This window comes from Dasypus novemcinctus, chromosome X, assembly GCF_030445035.2.
Source record: "Dasypus novemcinctus isolate mDasNov1 chromosome X, mDasNov1.1.hap2, whole genome shotgun sequence".
Classification (NCBI taxonomy): domain Eukaryota; kingdom Metazoa; phylum Chordata; class Mammalia; order Cingulata; family Dasypodidae; genus Dasypus; species Dasypus novemcinctus.
The window spans coordinates 162302721-162326833 of record NC_080704.1 but is presented as its reverse complement, the minus strand read 5'-3'; the positions used below and the strand labels follow the sequence as shown (position 1 = coordinate 162326833).

General features: G+C 40.4%; 1 pseudogene; it reads left to right on the top strand.

The window, feature by feature from the left end:
- Positions 1 to 18996: 18996 nt before the first annotated feature.
- On the top strand, positions 18997 to 19094 carry LOC111761109 (small nucleolar RNA U13; annotated as a pseudogene).
- Positions 19095 to 24113: the final 5019 nt, after the last annotated feature.

Below are 24113 nucleotides of genomic sequence, written 5' to 3'. Positions count from 1 at the left end.
TAGTGTTCTTTTCTATTGAATAGGATGATCTTTAAATTTAATTTCTATTTCTAAGCCCCGTAGCTATTTGCTTTGCAATGCTGCAGCAGGTTTTAAAACCAGGGATTCTAAACCCTTTGAAGAATTCTAATGACTCCCTGATATGCACTATTGTAATGTCCACATATGCGGTTTTATTGTATGCCTCATGTGTAATCACTTATTGACAGAGTTTACTGCCTGAAAGCGAGCAGTTCTTGTTCCAGGGTTCAGGCTGGAGAGTGAGCAACCACGAATCTGGGCCCAGGTCCTAGCCTGGCCAACATGGAGCCCCGTGTGCCTCAGACTGTACCAAGGCATGTGTGTGCACCCCAGGCCACCAGGCCAATTCCTGGGTGCCTGCCTTGCCTTCAGTACCCATGGGCCTGGGCCCAAGCTTGCACACGCTGCTGCCAGCACGTCTCCACTGCTCATGCCCATGCTTCATTGTTCTTCAAACTTCACTTACAAAACACAAGATCAAGGATAAAATTACTTAGAATTTTGAGACAGCAACGGCAAGCCATTAAACCAAGTTGGGGGGGTCCCCCTCTGAGAAAGGGGGCCCTCTGAGACTGCATGGTCACACACCTCTACAGATGGCCCCTTGATATTTACCAACCAATGAACATGTATCCTAGGTACTTGCCATAGGTTGGTGCCTGCTCATGCTATCTTTTCACTGAGCTTTTCCTGAATGTGCATGTGACTGCTTGAAGTTTATTGTGAATCCTAAAAGAGATTAGGTCCTTTGAGGTAATCCGTTCCTGTGCATGTAAACCTATTGTAGGTGGGAACTCTTGATTAAATCACTTCTGTTAAGGGCCTTTGATTAGATTGCATGAAAGGAGGAATAAAAGCAGCAGGCACAGGAAAAAAAGCTACAGAGACAGAGAGAGGCCTCCAGAAGTTGAGGAGCCCAGAAAAGAGAAAAGCTACCGACCTGGAGGAGAAGGGAGAAACAGGTGGACAGACACTGAACCCTGCCATGTGCCTGATCGCCCACAGCTGCAGCTTGGTGAGACAGCATCTCTGATGATGCCTTGATTGGGATACTTCCATGACCTCAGAATTTCAAGCTTTTGACCTAATAAATTCCCTGAGGATGTCTTGATTTGGACATTTCCACTGCCTCAGAACTGAAGCTTTTAGCTTAATAAATTTCCATTGTAAAAGCCAAGCCATTTCTGGTATATTGCTTCCAGCAGCTTTTAGGAACTAAACCAGTGTATGACAAAAGAAGGAACTTGGATTAGAACCAAATGACTTTCTCTTCTTGCTACTGAAACAACAATCACTCAGATCTCTATATGGCTTTGTATTTTCATGTCCACAATTTCACTGGAGCACCACAACCCCCTGAGGTGATGCGAGAAAGGATTATTGGCTCTGATTAATTAGTCCTCACAACCATTCACAGTGCTCTGGAACTATTTTTATTGCTGTCTGATAAATGAAGTTATAGAAGTTATGTGACTCTCCCATTCTACCTCCCCAAGCTATTGGACATGAAGTTACTGAGGTTAAATGACTTTCCTCTCCTACCTTCCCAGGATATTGAAGGACTAAAGCAAACAGTGGTTATGAAAAGGGTTTCTGTCAATGAGGCAAAGAGTACATATTAAGAGATTACTCCTATACTTCCTTAGGAACATCTCAGGGTAAGAACAGGAATGATCAGACTTGCATTTAACTAATCAAGATCTCACCTTTTAGGTGCTAAACTTTTTCAACTCGGGCTACCAGGTCAAGCAATGTGAGATCAGTATACCTTAATCCAAGCTTCCTTAGATGATCTGAGTCCATTCAAGAAGTGCAACTTGCTAGTTCCAAAGCCACAAAATTATTCAGAAGGCTACTAATAGTTCAAATAAATTAGAAAATGAGTTTTAGGAGATGGCCAGTGATCAACCTACTTTAAAAAACAATTATAACATTTTTTAAAATTGATTTTTCTCTATCCCCCTTCCCCCAAATGGTTTGCTCATCTGTCTGCTCATTGTTTGTCACCTTCTCCAGGAGGCACTGGGAACCGAACCCAGGGCTTCGCACATGAGAGACAAGTGCCCAACAGACCAAGCCACATCTGCTCTCTGTGGGCTGCCACATCTGCAGGCTTATGGCTTCTGCTTATTGGGGTGTGGGGTAGCAGAGTCTAGCTCTGTTGCAATAGTGTCCAGCTCTGGTGCAGCAGGAGGCAGCGTTAAGCTCTGTTGTGGCGGGAGGCAGAATCTGCTCATCTTCTTTTAGGAGGCACCAGGACCTGCCATGTGGTAAGTGGACACCTAAATGATTGAGCCACATCTGCTTCTCACTTTAATTTTTAAAACTTATGTGATTAGATAGTATTTGAACAGAATATAAAAAAACAATGCTAAATACTATATATGAAGCAAGTCTCCCACTTCCGAATTTCAATCTCTCTCTGCAGAGATAATGACCAGTTTTTTTTTCATTTTTTTATTATTCTTTTTTTAAAGATACATAGATCACACAAAATGTTACATTAAAAAAATAAGAGGTTTTCATATACCCCACTCCCCACATCCCCCACTCCTCCCACATCAACAACTCTCATTAATGTGGTACATTCATTGCATTTGATGAAAACATTTTGGAGCACTGCTACAATTTTGGTTCAGATCTCTGATGATTTCCTTAAGATAAATTCCAAAAGAATAATTGCAGGGTCAAAGGGCTTTAGAAACTTGGGTTTTTGGATACCATTTGCCAGATCACTCACCAGAAATACTGTCTACAGTAGTGTGTGAGAGCACCCTCTTTTTTCTAAATCCTCACATATACTAGGTGTCACCAATATTTTTTTCATATTTTGTATTTGGCATCTCCATAATGGGAATAAAGAATAGTTTGCCTGGAATACAGGAATCCTCTAGGGCATCTCCTAGTACTGCCATGTCCTATGATTAAAGTCAACGTAAAATTGCAACAATCCATTCCAAGCAAGACTAACAATGGCCCAGAATCTTCAGGAATGAAAGTTTGGCTCACCCTACCAGGCAAAGAACCACGGCCAACTGAAGTGCCTGCTGAGGATAATGGAAACATGGAATGGGTAGTGGAAGAAGGTAATGATAAATATGAACTTCAACCATGTGACCAGTTACAGAAATGAGGACTATAAAGGTCATGAATCTTTCTTCCTTGTTTCATTATGATGATTGTATATGTACACAAAATGAATTTCTTTGCCTTCTTCCCCAAACTTCCCCCTTATCATATAACAAGTTGTATCAGTTTCATGTCATAATATTTGAAGATGTCAAGTTTGAGAGTGAATATTACCCAAGAACTTGCATCCTATTCTGTATGCAATTAATGCATTTCCAGTTGTGCACAGGAGAGTTGAACATTGTTAGGCCGAAATATATATGTATATATATATATATATATATATATATATATGCATGTCTGTTATTGTTTTTACTTAGAGACTAAGTATGGTTTAAGGTAATGTGTATAGTTGTTGAACTGACAAGGGGTGGACTGTGATGATTAAGCTATTGTGTCAACTCAGACAGGTAATTGTGCCCAGTTGTTTGGTCAAGCAAGCACTGGGCTAACTTTAATACAAGGGCATTTTTGGACTTTAGTCATCATTGACTTTGCTGCAGTGGTAAATCATAGATAGCTGATTACAATTACATCAATTAGGGAGATTGCCATCAGTAATGAGTGATGCTTTATCCAATCAGTTGAATGCCTTAACAGGGGAAGTGATTCCAGCATTGAGTGAGAATTTCCCAGCTCGTCTTTGGACAGCCAACTTCTCCCAGAACTCATCAAGAAACTTCACTGGACTCTCATCAGAGCACCTGGTTTACAGCCTGCCTATGGAACCTGGACTTGTGCATCCCCATGGTCACATGAGAGACTCTTATAAAATCGCATACTATTGACAGATATCTCTTATTGATTCTATTTCCTTAGAGAACCCTGCCTAGTACACCACCCCATTATTACCACCTTGTATTAATATTGTACATTTGTTTCAATTCGTGAAAGAACATTCTTGTACTATTAACTATAGCCCATCTACAATAAGATTTACTGTGTTGTACAGTCTTATGTTTTATCTTTTAGTTTTTGTTCTAGTAACAGATACATCCTAAAGTATTCGCTTTTAACCATGTTCACCTGTACAATTCAGTGCTTACACTCACAGTAATGTGCTACCATCCCCACCATCCATTTCCAAACCTTTACCATCAGCCTAAATAGAAAAACTGTACAAATTAAGGATCAACTCCTCATTCTCTAACCCCAGTCTATCTTCTGGTAACCTACATTCTAGGCTCTAACTTAGTTTGCTTATTACAATTAGTTCAGAACAGTGCAATCATACAGTATTCATCCTTTTGTGTCTGGCTTACTTCATTTGACAGAATGTCCTCATGGTTCATCTATATTGTTGCATGCATCAGGATTTCATTCTTTTTTACAGCTGAATAATATTCCATTGTATGTATATACCACATTTTCTTTATCCATTCATTGGTTGATGGACACTAGGATTGCTTCCATCTTTTTGCAATGGTGAATAATGCCACTATGAACATCAGTGTGCAAATATCTGTTTGAGTCCTTGTTTTCACTTCTTCTGGGTATATACCTAGTAAAGGGATTGCCAGATCATATGGTAACTCTATAATTAACTTTCTGAGGAATTGCCAAACTGTCTTACACAGCAGATCAACCTATGTTAATTATCTCCTATAGTTATAGTTAGTCGGACGTACCAAGAGGTTTTAACACATCTTTCTCACAAATGGTTAGATCAAGCATATGGAAAATAATGCAAGACATTGAAGATCTAAAGCAATACAGTTAATGAACTTGAATTATTATATGTATATGTACACACACACACATATATATGTGTCCCATAGATGCACATATATACACATACACACACACACACACACTTTTATAACCAACATACTGAGACTACATATTCTTGTAGGGGTATACAAAAACTTACTATTTATCTTGCCATAAAAAGAAGCCTATAAAAGCTCTAAATGCTCTATATCATGCACATTATGGTTTTGACCAAACTTCAACAACATAGGAAACATTTAATGCCAGGAGAGAGAAAAAACTCTCATAAGTTTGCAAAGTAATTAACATATCACTATAAAATCATTGTATTAAAGGGTAAATCATAAAGAAAATTAAGAAATTGTTAGAACTAAAGAACAATTAAAACACTACCTGTCCCAGGGAAGATGTTGGAGTTGGGAGCTCCAGGATCTAGTCCTTCCACCAAAACCAGTATTGAACAGGCAAGAACATTTTTTTTAGTATTTATTTTATTTTATTTCTCCCCCCTCCCCACCTTCCCCCCATTGTCTGTTCTCTGTGTCCATTTGCTGTGTATTCTTCTGTGTCTGCTTGTATTCTCATTAGGCAGCTCTGGGAACCAATCTTGGGACCTTCCGGAGTAGGAGAGAGGTGATTACCCTCTTGCACCACCTCAACACCCTGTTCTGCTATGTCTTCTTATTTTCTCTCCTCTGTGTCTCTTGTTGTGTCATCTTGCTGTGCCAGCTCTCTGCCTCAGCTGGCACTACTGAATGGGGCGCCTTTCCTGTGCTGGGTGGGATTCCCACACAGGGCGGCACTCCTGCACAGGGTGGCATAACCGCGTGGGCCAGCACTCTGTGTGGGGTGGCACTCTGTGTGGGCCAGCTCACCTCGTGGGTCAGCTTGCCCTCACCAGGAGGCTCTGGGCATCAAACCCTGGACCTCCTATGGGAGCCCAATTGGTTGAGCCACATCTGTTTCCCCAGGCAAGAACTTTTTGAAAAATTATTTTGAAACTCTGGAAGTCAGAAGAATACTGTCCAGCATCCAGAGAAGAATGGGAAGAAGATGTTGATGAATTGTGGTAAAGAACAGTACATTATTCTCTCTGCATGGTGGCTACTGGCACCCACCACCCACTCCCACAGCAGACTGCCACAGGGTCTAGCCCCTGGTTAGTTCGCTGTTAACAGAAAGGGACATAAAAATCCTCTTCCCCAAGAAAAGAGGTGGGCACTGTTCTTAGGGAAGTAGATCACTGATCACAGCATTTAATTAGCAAATTCAGATCTATGGGGTTCCAGCACTAAGAGCGGGTATAGTTTCAATCCCAGACAGGGGCAGAGTAGTGAAGATTTAAAGACACAGTGCTTCCTCAGAGCTACAGGAAACTGTTAGTTCAATGGCTGCATTTGTTAGGCAGGCCAGGAAAGCTCAGCTCTGGGGAGCCATCAGTGAACCTCTTGGCACACTTCCTGATCACCTCCCCAAGGCAATATGGAGATGTTCTATGTCCCCTTCATAGGCCCCTGATCCTGTTTTGGTTGGGAAATTCTTACTTGGGAAAACATTCTACAGGGTGCAAGAATTTGCCATCCAGATAAAAGCAGCTTGAGGCCATGAATGGAGTATAAAAAAACTATAAAGATGGAGAGTCTAGGACAAAAGTCTGCCCACTTCAAACATCTGGAAGAGGGAAGTCTGTCTCCTGGAAGACAGAGGCAAAAACCAAACTCCTGTAAACAGAGGAACTCCAAAACAAGTACCAAGCAAAAGTCAAGGACAAGACAGAGGCCCAGAAAGGCAGGGAAAACCGTGCACACTGCATTCATCTTGGAAGAGCTTCCTGATATGAAGAGTGAAGCTCAAGAAAACCTCAGTCTTATCACTAGCTGGTTACAAAACCAAGAAACAGACATCTCAGGAAATAAATCCCATAGTTAACATTTTAAAATATTAAAATGCATAGTGTGCAACAAAAGTACAAGACAAACCAAGAAACTGAAAATCATGGCCCATCCAAAGGGAGAGGATAAAAATACAGAGAACACCAATGAAAATAATAAGAATGTGCGTATGATGAGGAAAGATTTTTTTAAATGATCTTAAAGGGGACCGAATGTAGCTCGAGAGGTTGAGAACCTGCTTCCCAAGTACAAGGTCACAGGTCTGGTCCCTGGCACCTCCTAAAAAACAAATAAACCAACTCTCATTGAGGAGCAGCTGTAGCTCAGTGGTTGAGCATCTGCTTCCCATGTACAAGGTCGTGAGTTCAATCCCTGGTATCTGATCTTAAAAATGCTCAAGGAGATGAAGGAAAATACAAAGAAAGAACTAAAAGGTATCAGGAAAATAATGTATGAACAATATGAGAGTCTAAGAGACAGAAGTTTTAAAAAGTGAACCAAATAAAATGACTGAAGTTGAAAATAATAATAACTGAAATGAACAATTCCCAGGAGGGTTTCAAAAGCAGATTGGGGCTGGCAGAAGAAAGAATCAGTGAATCTAAAGACAAGACACTTGAAATGAGTCAGGCTGAGAAGCAGAAAGAAAAAAGAAATATGAAAAGCTAAAATAGACTAAGGCAGCTCTGGGAAACCATCAAGCACACCAATGTACACATTAGGGGAGACCCAGAAGAAGAAAGAGAGAAAGGGCAGAAGGAATAGTTAAAGAAATAATGACAGAAAGCTTCCCCTAATTAGCAAAAGATGAGAATATGGACAACCAAGAAGACCAGAGAATACCAAACAGGATAAACATGAAAACACAAAACAAAATCCTGTCATATATGGATTACACTATCAAATGCAGAGGACAAGGAGAGAGTTCTGAAAGCTGTGAGAAAAAAGCAATGTGTTACATACAAAGGAGACTCAGTTAGATTAACTGCTGTTTTTCATCAGAAACCATGGAGGCAAGAAGACAGTGAGTTGAAATACTTATAGTACTGGAAGAAAACAACTTCCAGCCAAGAATTTTGTAATCAATGAGACGCTCTTTGAAAAATGAGGGAGCGATTAAGACATTCTCATATAAACCAAAGCTGAGGGAGTTCATCACCACTAGACGTGGTCTACAAGCAAATCTAAAGGGAGTTCTTTAGACTGAAATAAAAGGACACTAGACAGTGGTCCAAAGCAGTGTAAAGAAATAAAGACCTGTGTAAAGATAACCATTTGGGTAATTATAAATGGTAGTATTTTTGCATTGTATTCTTTGGTATCTAACTCCACTTCTTATTTCCTACAGGTGCTAAAATTCAAATGCATAAAAAATAATGATGAATCTATGTGTTTAGACATATAATATAAAAAGTATAAGTGGTAACAAGTACAAGAATGGTGTGGGAACGGAGGAGTATAGGAAAAGAATATGTGCATGTACATGCTATTAAGGTTAAGTTGGTATCAACCAACTATGATTGTTATATATTTAGGATATTGAATTTTAACCCCCATAGTAACCACAATGAAAATAGATGAAAAATATATTGAGATAGAAAAGAGAAGGTACTCAATATGATACAATATGAAAAAGAAAATAAATGTAAAAGTAATCATTAACAGCAGTAAGGGACCAAAAAAAAAAAGGTATAAGACTTAAAAAGTCTAAATTTAAAAAAAGTAGAAGAAAGACCTGTATTATGAGTAGTCACTTTAAATGTAAATGGATTAAACTTCACAGTCATATGGCAGAGATTGGCAGAATGAATAAAAAAGCATGACCAAACTATATGCTGTCTCCAAGAGATAAACATAAAATTCAAAGATACAAGTAGGTTGAGAGTGAAAGGATGGGAAAAAAATATACCATGCAAGTACTAACCAAAGAGAGCTGGGATGGCTATACTAATACTGTATAAAATAGATTTTAAGTAAAAAATAGTTATGAGGGACAAAGATGGTCATTATATATTAATAAAGGGGACAATTAAACTTAAAGAAGATGTAAACAATTATAAATATATATGCACCTACCATCAGAGCCCAAAAATATATGGAGTACCTACTGACAGATTTGAAGGAAGAAATTGATGGTCCTACATTAACAGCAAGAGGCTTTAACATACTTAATAATGGGTAGAACATCTAGTCAAAAGAACAATAAGGAAGTATAGGACTTGAATGATACATTAAACCAACTAGGCCTAACAGACATATATAGAACACTGCAACCAACAAAAACTGAATACACATTCTTCTCAAGTGCACAGGGATCATTCTCCAGGACAGAACATATATTGGGTCACAAAACAAGTCTCAATAAATTCAAAAATATTGAAAGCAAAAATGTATAGTCTCTGGACAAAATAGAATGAAACTAGAAATCAGCAACAGAGGGAAAAAGGGAAAATTCACAAACGTGGGAATTAAATAACATACTCTTAAGAAGCCAAAGAGTTAAAGAAGAAAGCAGAAATGTAATTAGGAAATATCTTAAGGTGAATGGAAATGAAAATACAACATATCAAAACTTATGGTGGGAAGTGGAGGTGACTCAAGTGATACAACCTCTGCCTACCATATGGGAGGACCTGGGTTCAATCCCTGGAGAATCCTGGTGAAAAGGAAAAAGAGAAAATGTGCCTGTGCAGTGAGCAGTACCCCTTGTGGCGAGCCAAGTATCCACACAGTGAGCCAAGTGCCCATGTAGTGAGCTGAATGCCTGTGTGGTCAGTTGAGTGCCCATGTGGTGGGCTGAGTACCCACACAAGTTCCTGCAAGGAAAGCTAAATGCCTGTGTGGAAGCCAAATGCCCACATGGCAAGCCAATGCCCATGTAGTGAGCCAGTGCCCAAGCAGTGAGCCGAGTGCCCACATAGTGATCCAGTGCCCACGTGGTGAGTCAAGTGACTGCATGAGTGCCTGCATGGTGAGCCAGTGCCTGCATAGTGAGCAAGTGCCTGCATGGTGAGCTAAATGCCCACACAGCAAGCTGAGTGCCTGCACAGTGAGCCAGTGCCAGCACAAGTGAGTCATGCAACAAGATAATGAAGCAACAAAAGAGAGACGAAGGGGCGAATCAAGGTGAAGTGCAGCAGAGAGCAGGAACTGAGGTGGCACAATTGTCAGGGAACTTCTCTCCACATCAGAGGTCCCCAGGACCAAATCCTGGTGAATCCTAATGGAGAATGATAAGAAGAGAAGACAAAAAAAAAAAAAAAAAAAAGAAATAGATATAGAAGATAACATAGCAAATGGACACAGATAGCAAAACAAAAAACAAAACAAAAAAAACCCAGAAGGGTGGGGGAACGGGAAGGGGAGAAAAATAATTTTAAAAAAAATTTAAAGTATGGGAAGCAGCAAAGGCAGTGCTTGGAGGGAAATTCATAGCTGTAAATGCTTACATCAAAAAAGCAGAAAGACTTCAAATCTAACATAACCTCAAAACTGTAAGAAATAGAAAAACAAACCAAACACAAAGCAAACAGATGGAAAAAATAAGATTAGAGCAGAGATAAATGAAAAAGAAAACAACAAAAGAAGATAGTAGAATAAATACATAAATTCAAAAGTTAGTTCTTTGAAAAGATCAATAAAATTAACCAACCATTAGCTAGACTGACGAAGATAAAAAGACAGAAGACACAAATAATAAAAATTAGAAATGAAAAGACAGAAATTACTACTGACACCACTGAAATAAAAAGGACTATAAGAGGATATGAAGAACAACTGTATGCCAGTAAGTTATAAAACCTAAGTGAAATGGACAAATTCTTAAAAACATTTAAAAACCTACATTAAATCAAGAAGAAAGGGACAATCTCAACAAACCAATTACTAGTGAAGAGATTGAATCAGTAACCAAAACCTCCCAACAAAAAAAGCCTAGGACCAGATAGCTTCACAGGGGAATTCTACCAAACATTCCAAGAAGACTTAACTTCCATTCTGCTCAAAATCTTTCAAAAAACTGAAGAGGAGGAAACACTAACTTACTCATTCTATGAGGCTAACAGCACCCTCATATGAAAGTCAGATAAAGATACCATAAGAGGAAAGCGGACTTGGCCCAGTGGTTAGGACATCCATCTACCACATGGGAGGTCCGCGGTTCAAACCCTGGGCCTCCTTGACCTGTGTGGAGCTGGCCCATGTGCAGCGCTGATGCGCACAAGGAGTACCGCGCCACGCAGGGGTGTCCCCATGTAGGGGAGCCCCCCACGCAAGGAGTGCACCTTGTAAGGACAGCCACCCAGCACGAAAGAAAGTGCAGCCTGCCCAGGAATGGCACACACGGAGAGCTGACTCAACAAGATGACGCAACAAAAAGAAACACAGATTCCCATGCCGCTGACAACAACAGAAGTGGACAAAGAAGAACACACAGCAAATAGACACAGAGAACAGACAACTGAGGCAGGCGGGTGGGCAGGCGGGGAAGGGGAGAGAAATAAATAAAAAATGAATAAATAAATCTTTTTTAAAAAGATCAAGTTCATGTATTTAAAAAAAAAGAAAAGATACCATAAGAAAAGAAAACTACAGACCAATATGTCTTATGAATGTAGATGAAGAAATCCTCAACAAAATACAAGCAAATTGTAGCAATTTGATATTACTGATGAATTCCAAAAAGAAATATTGGATTATGTTTGTAAACTGGTCTTTTCCCCTGGGCATATTAAATTATATTGGATTCAGAAGTTTACAGTAGGGTGTTGAGTCCCCACACACCAAGATGTGGCAAAGGATAGAGTTGGAGGGTTTTTAATGTTGGAGTTTTGATGTTGGAGTTTGATGCTGAAGCCTTAACCTGGAGCCCCTGGAAGTAAGCACACAGAAGAAAGAGAAGCAAGCCCCAAGAAGAGAGGACCCCTGAGCCCAGAAAGAAGTAAGCCCATGGAAGAGAAGAACCCTGAGCCCGGAGAGAAACAAGACCTGGGAAGAGAGGAAGCCAGGAAGCCTGAAACCTGGCAGATGTCAGCAGCCATCTTATTCCAACACATGGAAATAGACTTTGGTGAGGGAAGTAACCTCTGCTTTACAGCCTGGTATCTGTAGGCTCCTACCCCAGATAAATACCCTTTATAAAAGCCAACAAGCTTCTGGTATTTTCCATCAGCACCCCTTTGGCTGACTAGTATACAAACCAAATCCAACAGCATATTAAAAGAACTATACAGGAGAGCAGATATAGTTCAAGTGGTTGAGCACCTGCTTCCCATGTACGTGACCCTGGGTTCAAACACAGTAACTCCTTTTAAAAAAAGACTATACACCATAATCAAGTGGGATTTATCCCTGGTATGCAAGGGTGTGTCAATATAAGAAAAGCAATTAATGTAATATACCACATTAACAGATTAAAGGGGAAAAACCACATAATCACCTCAATTGATGGAGAAAAGACATTTGACATAATACAGCACCATTTCTTGATTTTAAAAAAACACTTAGAGTACTAGGAATAGAAGAAAACTTCCTCAACTTCATAATGGGCATAGAGTGATTAAAAATGCAAATTAAAAATAATAAGCAAAGGAAAAGTTGCTCACCATCATTAGTCATCAGGGAAATAAGAGATCGCCCACAGCTGCAGCTCCGAGAGAAAGCACCTTGACATGGCACTGCCATGTGCCTGGTCACCTACACCTGCAGCTTGGGAAGAAAGGCTCTGATGATGCCTTGATTTGGGCACTTTCATGGCCTCCGAACTGTAAGCTTTTAACCCAATAAATTCCCATTGTAAAAGCCACCCCATTTCTGGTATATTGTTCCCAGCGGTTTTTCATAAACTAAACCAATAAGTATATGGATATTTTATTATTAAACATTGTATTTATTAAAAAAAAAAAACCACAATGAGATACCACTTCACAGCCACAAGGATGGACATCGTTAAAGAAAAAAATTAAAAAGTAACAAGTGTTGGCATAGATGCCAACAAATTGGTATATTCATACAATTGTGGTGGGATTCTAAAATGGTGCAATTACTGTAGAAGTAAGTTTGGTAGTTTCTTGGGAAGCTAAATATAGTATTGCCGTATGATCAGTTAATCCCAGCTCTTGGTTTATATCCAAAAGAAGTGAAAGCAGGGACTCAATCACATATTTGTAAACCAATGTTCATAGCAGCATTATTCCTAGTAGCCAAAAGGTAGAAGCAACACAAGTGTCCTTCAACAAATAACTGGATAAACAAAATGTAGTCTGTACACTCACAATAGAAAATTATTCCATTGTGAAACAGAATAAATTCTGATACATGCTACAACATGTATGAACCTTGAAGACATCATGTTGAATGAAATAAAACAGACACTAAAAGAAAAATGTTGCATGATCTTGCTCATAAGAAATACCTAGAATAAACAAATTCATAGAGACAGATAGATTACAGGTTAACAGGGAATGGGGGGTGGGAGAAAAGAGAGTTATACTTAAGGGGTACAAAGTTTCTGTTTCAGGGGATGAAAATGTTTTGGTAATTGATGGTGGTGATGGCAGCATAATATTGTGAATGTAGTTAAAACCACTGAATTGTACACTTGAAAATTATTAAAAATGGGACATAGTGAGTTGCATATTTATTACTACAATAAACAGTTAAAAGATGCAAATTAAAGCAATATCAATATATTGCTTTATATCTACGGACTTGGGAAAAATTAGAAAACTACATACTCTCAGTTATTAGCAAGGATACAGAAAATTGAAAGACTTATTCAGCTTTTATGGGAAACTAACTGACATAGACCTGAAGTCTGCTGATAAATGTTTAACTGGCTCTCCAGAAAGAGAAAGTATATATACTATACCTTTTTACTACCATATGTGTACATGTATCCCTATATAGTTTAATATAAATTTTATTGATATCAAGGCATATGGCAGCCAATTTAAAAATAATGATAAAATATTCAGAGAACCCAGAGGAGAAGCCAGGAAAGGCTGACATACTTATCATCATGTGACAGAATAGCCAAGGAACCCCAAACGCTGCAGCCCCAGGAGGGAGCAAGCCTTCCAGCCTGTGAACAGTTCTGGAGGTCAGAAGTCTAATGCAGGTCTCATTGAGCAAAAAAGCAAGATGTTGGCAGTGCTGGTTCCTTCTTGGGGCTTCAGAAGAGAATCCATTCCCATACCTTTTCCACCTTCTAGACACTGCCAGATTCCATGTCTCATGGCCCCTTTCTATATCTTCAAAGTCAACAGCATAGCATCTTTTGTGCTCTTCTTCCATTATCACCTCTCCCTCTGACTGTTTCTTCTGCTTCTCTCTTCACTTTTAAGGATGCTTGTGATGACTTTGGGTTCACCTGGATAATCTAGGATCATCTCCTTGTTTTAAGGTCAGCTGATTAGCAATCCATCTAAAACCTTAATTTTTCTTTGCCATGCAAGGTGATGTGTTAACAAGGACCTGATACTGGAATGTAGACATTATTAGGAAGTAATTATTCTGTCTACCATAGACATATATGAAATTCTACAATGAACACCACAATTAGAAGTGAAACACCTTCCCACTAAGATTAGCAACAAGGCACTAACATTCCTAGAGATTGCAATAAGTCAAGAAAAAAAAGGGAAACGGACTTTGGCCCAGTGGTTAGGGCGTCCGTCTACCATATGGGAGGTCCGCGGTTCAAACCCCGGGCCTCCTTGACCCGTGTGGAGCTGGCCATGCGCAGTGCTGATGCACGCAAGGAGTGCCGTGCCACGCAAGGGTGTCCCCCGCGTGGGGGAGCCCCACGCGCAAGGAGTGCGCCCGTGAGGAGAGCCGCCCAGCGTGAAAAGAAAGAGCAGCCTGCCCAGGAATGGCGCCGCCCACACTTCCCGTGCCGCTGACGACAACAGAAGCAGACAAAGAAACAAGACGCAGCAAATAGACACCAAGAACAGACAACCAGGGGAGGGGGGGGAATTAAATAAATAAATAAATCTTTAAAAAAAAAAAAAAAAAAAAAAAAAAAAAAAAAAAAAAAAAAAAGAAAAAAAAGTCATAAAGATCAGAAAGGTAGAAGTAAGAATGTCTCTGTGTGCAGATGATTTTACTGTTCATATGGAAAATACCAAGTAATTTATAAAACAACTACCAGAGCTAAAAAAGCTAGTTCAACCAAATCACAAGATACAAGGTCAATATGCAAAAATCAATTGTATTTTGCATACTACTGGCAACTAATTAGAATAAAAATGAACTTTTTAGATTATTCCTTTTATAACAGTGCCAAAAACATAAGACTTTTAAGAATAAATTTCACTAAGAACAAGGCCTAGAGTAGCACTGTGCCTGGGAATTTCCTTCTGACAGCCTTTATGTTACTCAAATGTGGCCAGTCTTGAAGCCTAACTCAGCATCTAAATGCAATGCCTTCCCCCAGCGTGGGACATGACACCCGGGGATGAGCCTCCCTGGCACTGAGGGATCACTATCAAGTACCAACTGATGATGCAACTGGAAAATGACCTTGAATTGAAGATTCAATGTGGATCTAGCAGAATATCCCTGTCTACATATAATAACATGACTTTAAAATGCTGTTTGACCTAATGTAAGGGGGAAATGGAAAGGAGAAATGAGTTTATATGGCTACGAGTCTCTAAAAAAGAGTCTGGAGGCTGTCAGAAGGAATGCCCTTATGCACAACTGAGCAGAATCTAAGAGACAGATGAAGTAGATACAATCCCCAGGTATTGGTTCCTTTGAGGGCTAAAGGGACCCACGGGTTCTATGGTCATGGCAGATAGGGTTCATTGCCATGACAGATGGCCCTTCTTTGGAGCTGGTGTTTCTGTGTGGTGAAACTGGACCCAGAGGGGATCTCTTTTCATAAGACTATCATGCTACTTTACTGGAATTGTAGTTGGTATTGGGGTTTCAGATATATTTAGGGGATTGAATCTTTTTACTGACAATATGATAACCAGGCCCTGAGCCTCAACAGACTCCAGCTCCTACAATCTGATTTATTGGACTCACCTCACTCAGCTAAGATGGAGTTGAAGAAGGACAACCACCACACCATGGAGCCTAGAGTGCCTACAACTGAAAGCAGGAGGATTGCATCCAGTAACCATGTGGAATCTGAGTCTCCTCTTGACATAGAGGTGCAATGGATACAACCAATCCAAGGACCTCAGAGAAAAGGTGGCATTGGAGTGGGAAAAGTGGACATGGTGGCTGATGGGTATGGGGAATGGCAGGAAGAGATGAGATGTGGAGGCGCCTTTGGGACTTGGAGTTGTCCTGGATGGTGCTTCAGGGGCAATCACCGGATATTGTTAATCCTCCCAGGGCTCATTGGATGGAATGGGGGAGAGTGTGGGCCATGATGTGGACCAATGACCATGAGGTGCAGAGATACCCAGAGATGTACTTACCAAATGCAATGGATGTGTCATGATGATGGGAGTGAGTGTTGCTGGGGGGGGGGAGGGGTGCGGTGGGGGTGGTGGGGTCGAACGGGACCTCATATTTTTTTTAATGTAATATTTTTACAAAATCAATTTTTAAAAAAAGAAAAAATTTCACAATACACATAATATTTGTACAATTTAAATTATTGAAATTAAAGAAGGCCTAAATAAACAGTGAGATATACCATACTCATGGATTGGAAGTCTCAATATTGACAAGATATCAATTCTTCCTCAAATAACCTAAGATTCATCTCAATCACAATCAAATTTGTAGAAGATTTTTTTAAATAAAAAATGACTTGCTGGTTTGAAAATTTGAATAGAAAGGTAAAGAATCTAGAATAGCCAAAAATTTGAAACAGAACAAAATTTTGGACATCTTTTATTGTCTAATTTTTTTTTTTTAAAGATTTATTTTTATCCATTTAATTCCCCTCCCCTCCCCCGGCTGTCCGCCCTCCGTGTCTCCTTGCTGCGTCTTGTTTCTTTGTCCGCTTCTGTTGTCATCAGCGGCACGGGAAGTGTGGGCGGCACCACTCCTCAACAGGCTGCTCCCTCCTTCGCGCTGGGCGGCTCTCCTTATGGGTGCACTCCTTGCGCGTGGGGCTCCCCCACGCGGGGGACACCCCTGTGTGGCACTGCACTCCTTGCGCGCATCAGCACTGCGCATGGGCCAGCTCCACACGGGTCAAGGAGGCCCGGGGCCCGAACCGCGGACCTCCCATGTGGTAGACGGACACCCCAACCACTGGGCCAAAGTCCGTTTCCCATTATTGTCTAATTTTAAGACTTACTGAAAAGTTACAGTAACCAAGACAGTGTGGATAGACTTTTGGATCAATGGAACAGAAAAGGGTCCACAAATAGGTTCATACATAGATGACCAATTTATGTTTAACAAAGTTGCCAGGATAATTCGGTGGAGAAAAGATAGTCTCTTCAACAAATGCTACTAGAAGAATCATACATCCAAATGGAATAAGAACAAATATCAACACATCTTATACTATTCACGCAAGTTAACTCCAAATGGATCATAGTCCTAAATATAAAAGTAAGAATGTTTACATTTCTAGAAGAAAACAAAAGGGCAGAGGGGCACAAGGGAATATCCTGTATCTTGATTGTGGCCATGGTTTTAATATGTGTTATCTGTCAAGACTCATTGAATTGTACACTTTAAATTGATGCTGTTTTTTTTACATATGTTATTTCTCAATAATAAAATTGATAAGGAAAAATATTCAATACACTTTATTGTAAATTTCATAGAGTACATTGATTCTAACAGATTTTTTCATTGAATTTTCCAAATTCTTATATCCAGAGCCAACTTACAGATGCACTTAAGAGGTGTAGTCCAATGTGAATATTGGTGGATATTTTTGTTTATATTAAGGAAGAAGACAAAACTGATATATCAAGGATGTATATTTGTCAATTACATTAGCAAATTTTTTGCTGAATTTGATAATAGTTTTTGAATACTGGAGAAATATTTCCTCAAATTTTTATGTTATTCACAATGTGACAGTCACATACCCAATACACTTTTTAGTTTAATTGTGCTACTTTTCCATTTCTTTCCTATATCTAGATAATCCACAAGACAATAATTCATGAGTCATAAAGCATTTTCTGTAAAGGGCCAGATACTAAATGGTTTAGGCTTTGTGGGTCATATAGTCTCTGTCACAACTACTCGACTCTGCTGTTGTAGCACAAAAGCAGTCATAGACATTATGTAAATGAATGGGCATGGCTGTGTTCCAATAAAATTGCATTTACAGAATCAGGTGGCAGGTTGGGCGGCCATTAGTTTGTCAATAAATCATGTCCTCATTGGTAACAATTGATGAATTTTGCTGCTAACGTAATGTCAGTGAACACAATGTTGAGAGGAAAGAGGAAGTAGACCACCATTATATAATATCTCTGCAGTACAAATATAATAGACATAAATAACTTCAAGAGCATGATAATCATAAACTGTAGTAAAATAATTAGGAAGTGATGATTTCTGAGAAATTATTATCTTGAATTTTAATATCATATATCTAATTGTAATTTTCTATTATTTCACTTATAACAATGACTGTATTTTACACCTATCTTTGCAAACTTCCTGAAAATTACACAATCAGCTTTTCTGAACCAGGGGATAGAGACTCTGGAAAACACTCTCTCCAGCAAAGGAGAATATCTACCTCTGAGGAAATGTATGCAGAGCATAGAGACATTGCTGACTTAAGGAGACAGAGCTCAGAGTTCTGGAAGGTTAAAGCAGATGGAATTTGTGGACCAGAGTACTGGAGATGAAGAAGTTAAACAAAGAAACATCTTCAAAACTCTACCTTGGGAGGAACTTCATAAATAATCAGTAGTTAAAAGCTGAAGAGTTCCCAAAGCTTGAAAATGCTAGAGAGACATTTGAGTAATGAACAACCATAGGGAAGAGACCTCATGAACTTTCAGATATTCAGTAGAGAATCCATAAAGATAACCCTGTAGTAGTACAGGTAAATTAGCTCTACAGTGAAGGCTACTTTTTGTGAACCGTTGACCATGGGGTGTGGGGGTGCCCAGAGATGTACTTGCCAAATGCAATGGCTGTGTCATGATGATGGGAGGGAGTGTTGCTGGGGGGGGGGGGGAGAAGTGGGGTGGGGATGGTAGGGTTCAATGGGACCTCATATATATATATATTTTTAATGTAATATTATTACAAAGTCAATAAAATAAAAAAATAAAAAAATAAACAAATCTCGATCCTTTTGTGGTTCACAAGCATGATAAACAGGTATTCATGCATTTGTTTGAGATGTGTCTCCCTCAAACCTTGATACAACATAAGCACATGAAGAGAAAAAAAAAATCTCAAAAATGTTAAGCCAATCCACCAGTAATCTAAAGAGGACACACACAAAGAAAACCACACTGATTCACAACATGATCAAGTGGATGAAAAACATTATAATAAGAAAACCCTAAAAGCATCCACATGTTCTATACAGAGAAACATATATGAGAATAATTTAGTGTTATAAAGCAGAAAATATGCAAAACCATAATAAAATTGAGCCATTCTCAAGGAAAAATATAATCAATAGAGACTAACCCTAATGTGACACAGATGTTGGAATTATTAGGCAAGAATTATGAAACAACTCTTGTAACTACGCCCAATGAAGTGAAGAAAAGACAAAATCTCTGCAGAAAAATAGAAACTAAAAAAAACAACCAGGGGGTGGAGGACTTGGCCCAGTGTTTTGGGCATCCATCTACCACATGGGAGGTCCGTGGTTCAAACCCCAGGCCTCCTTGACCCGTGTGGAGCTGGCCCATGAGCAGTGCTGATGCGCGCAAGGAGTGCTGTGCCTCACAGGGGTGTCCCCCGCATAGGGGAGCCCCACGTGCAAGGAGTGCACCCCGTAAGGAGAGCTGCTCAGTGCAAAAGAAAATGCAGCCTGCCCAGGAATGGCACTGCACACCTGGAGAGCTGACACAAGACGACATCAACAAAAAGAAACACAGATTCCCACGCTGCTGACAACAAAAGAAGTGAACAAAGAAGACGCAGCAAATAGACACAGAGAAGAGACAACTGGGGTGGGGGGGGGAAGGGGAGAGAAATAAATAAATAAATCTTTTAAAAAACAAAAAAGAACCAAAGTAAATTCTAGAGTTTAAAAAAATAATTCAATAGATGGGTTTAGCAACAGAATAAGACTACAAAGGAAAGAGACAATGAACTTGAAGTGAGATCAACTGAAATGATAAAGAGAGTAGAGATTTGTAAAATTGAATGAAGAGTTCTGGAAGATGGCATTTTAGTAGGCAGACAGGGTTCAACTCAGAAAAACAACACAGAAAGGGCCAAAAACTGTTCGAGGGACTTATTTTGAGGGTCAGCAGATGAGGACAGTACTGTCCAACTCCCAGGAGGGCACGGGGCAGAGAGATGATGAACCCAAAACAACAAATGAAAGTTACCAACCCCCTGAGGCAGCCAGGAATGGCTCCCAACCCCCCACCCTCAAGACATTAAGCCTGGATAAAGCCCCTGGCTCACTGCAGCTAATTGGGAGGGGAAAGGAAGTTTTCCTCCCTGTCAGCCTTTACAAGGAAGAGAGAGGGTGAGTCAGAAGACTTCTCTGCAGTGAAATCAGGAAGCAGAGTCCACTTTGAATCTCAGCTTTGGCCAGATGAGAAACAGGGGAAAGCAGAGGTTAAAGGAAACACTTCTGTGGAAATAGTTGTTGACAAGTGCCATCTGCTGGCCAGCCAGGAAATTGCAAGGAGAAAAACTGCTTTTAGGTCTGTCTTCATCCCCTGGGAGAAAATCTGCACCCCATTAGTGAGTCCTTAGCCCAATTCTGAAAACTTACACTGGGCAATTTTAAAGACTTAGAATGAATTGAACTAAAAACCAAAGAAGAGCTGTGGGAAAAAAAAACACTAGACAAGAGAGCGAAATTGACCATCAGAGTAAATACATTAACATATTCAGATGCCTAGACATTAGCAAAATATGACAAGGCATACTAGGAAAAACAAAGAGATGGCACAGCCAAAATAAACAAAATGTCTTGAAGAGATACCAGATTTAAGACCACTAATCAATGATAATCACACAAAACTCCTTAATCAATTCAAAGAACTGAAGGAAAATATAACTAAGGAGACAAGGGATATTAAAAAGACACAGAGTGGGAAGCAGATTTGGCTCAACTGATAGAGCATCCACCTACCACATGGGAGGTCCAGGGTTCAAACCCAGGGCCTTCTGGCCCACATGGTGAGCTGGCCCATGTGCAGTGCTAATGTGCACAAGGAGTGCCATGCCACGCAGGGGTATCCCCTGAGTAGGGGAGCCCCACATGCAAGGTGAGCCACCCTGCATGAAAACAGTGCAGCCTGCCCAGGAGTGGCACTGCACACACGGACAGCTGACACATCAAGATGACACAATAAAAAGTGACACAGATTCTCGGTGCCACTGACAAGAATGCAAGTGGACATAGAAAAACACACAGTGAATGAACACAGAGAGCAGACAATGGGGGGGGCGGAAGAGGAGAGAAAAAAAAGACACTGGGTGAGCATAAAGAACAATTTGAAAACCTGAAAAAAACAGCAACAGAGCTCATGGGAATGAAAGACAAGATGAATGAGATTAAAAATATTTAGATGGTGGCAGACTTGACCCAGTGGTTAGGGCGTCCATCTACCACATGGGAGGTCCGCGGTTCAAACCCCGGGCCTACTTGACTCGAGTGGAGCTGGCCCACGTGCAGTGCTGATGCGCACAAGGAGTACCCTGCCACACAGGGGTGTCCCCCGTAGGGGAGCCCCATGCGCAAGGAGTGTGCCCCTATGCAGGGGTTTCCCCTGTGTAGGAGAGCCCCATGTGCAAGGAGTGTGCCCCATAAGGAGAGCCACCCAGCGTGAAAGAAAGTGCAGCCTGCCCAGGAATGGTGCCGCCCACATGGAGAGCTGATGCAGCAAGATGGCGCAACCAAAAGAAACACAGATTCTCATGCTGTGGACAAAGAAGACACAGCAAACAGACACAAAGAACAGACAACCAGGGTGGGGAGGGGAAGGGGAGAGAAATAAATAAATAAATCTTTTAAAAAAATATTTAGAGGGGGAAGCGGCTGTGGCTCAATCAGATGAGCTTCCATCTACCATATGGGAAGCCCTCAGTTCACATCCCGGGTCCTCCTTGTGAAGGCAGGCTTTTGGGCATGCTGTGGGGCTCCACCCAGCCTGCAGATGCCACAGAGAGCTGACTCAGCAAGGTGACACAAACACACAAAAAGGGAGACAAGTGAGAACACAGAAGAACCCACAGCGAATGGACACATAGAGCAGACAGCAAGCAAACCACAAGGGGGAGAAGGGAAATAAAATAAATAAATACAGACACAGAAGAATGTACAACAAATGGAAACAGAAAGCAGACAGCATGCAAAAAGACACAAGGGCAAAGATTTTTAAAAAATACATTAGAGGCACATAAAAGCAGAATTGACTTGCTAGAGGACAGAATTAGTGATCTCGAGGACAGAATATCCAAACTGGAAAAGAAAGGAGAACAGAAAGAGAAAAGAATGGAACACAGACTCACAGAATTGGATGACAACATGAAATGCACAAACATACAAATTATTGGTGACCCAGAAGGAGAAAAGAATGGAAAAGAGGAAGAAAGAATATTTGAGGAAATGATCAAAAACTTTCCAACCCTTATGAAAGACATAAATATCAATATACAAGAAGGATCAGCAGAATATCCCTGTCTACATATAATAACATGACTTTAAAATGCTGTTTGACCTAATATAAGGGGGAAATGGAAAGGAGATATGAGTTTATATGGTTACAAGTCTCTAAAAAAGAGTCTGGAGGTTGTCAGAAGGATTGCCCTTATGCACACCTGAGCAGAGTCTCAGAGACAGATAAAGTAGATACAACTTCAGGTATTGGTTCTTTTGAGGGATAAAGAGACCCACGGGTTCTATGGTCATGGCAGATGGGGTTCACTGCCATGTCAGATGGCCCTTCTTTGGAGCTGGTGCTTCTGTGTGATGGAACTGGACTCAGATGGTGTCTTTTCACAAGACTTTCATGCTACTTTACTGGAATTGTAGTTGGTGTTGGGGTTTAAGATATATTTAGGGGATTTGAATCTCTGGACTGACAATATGATAGCCAGGCCCTGAGCCTCAACAGACTTCAGCTCCTACACTCTGATTTATTGGACTTACCCCACTCAGCTAACATTGAGTTGAAGAAGGTCAACCACCACACCATGGAACCTAGAGTGCCTACAACTGAAAGCAGGAGGATTGCATCCAGTATCCATGTGGAATCTAAGCCCCCACTTGACATAGATATGCAATGGACACAACCAATCCAATGTCCACAGAGAAAATGTGGCATTGGTGTGGGAAGGGTGGCCATGGTGGCTGCTGGGTGCGGGGAATGGGAGGAAGAGATGAGATGGGGGGGCATTTTCAGGACTTGGAGTTGTCCTGGCTGGTGCTTCACGGACAACTACGGGACATTGTAGATCCCCCCAGGGCCCACTGGATGGAATGTGGGAGAGTGTGGGCTATAATGAGGACCATTGACTATGGGGTGCAGCGATGCCCAGAGATGTATTTACCAGGTGCAATGGATGTGCCATGATGATGAGAGAGAGTGTTGCTGTGGGGGGAGTGGGGGGTGGGGGCGGTGGGGTTGAATGGGACTTCATATTTTTTGAATGTAATATTTTTTTAAAAAATTAATTTAAAATGTTTAATAAATAAATAAATAAATAAATATACAAGAAGGAAAATGCACCCCAAAAAGAATAAATTGGAATAGACATACTCTATTCCAACTACTATTGGAATAGTAGTTCCAACTACTATTCAGAATGACATATATCAGAGACAGAGGATTCTGAAAGCAGAAAGAGAAAAGCAAAGCATCACACACAAAGGAACGTCAATAAGATTAAGTGCCAACCTTCCATAAGAAACCATGGATGTGAGAAGACAGTGTTATGATGTATTTAGGGTGCTGAAAGGGAAAACCTGCCAGCCAAGAATTCTGTATCCAGCAAAACTGTCCTTCAAAAATGAGGGTGAGGTTAAAGTTTTCACAGACAAACAAAACTGAGAGTATGTTATCAAAAGACCAGAATTACAAGAGACACTAAAGGGAATGCTGGAACCTGAAAGGAATAGGGCAAGAGACTTGAAGATGAGTGTAGAAATGAAGGCTATTACGAAAAGTAAAATAAAGGGTTTAAATATAGGAAATAGTAAGATATGACAATGGAAAGCCAAAGGACAAAATGGATGAAGTAAGTAATGTCTTTACAGCAAGA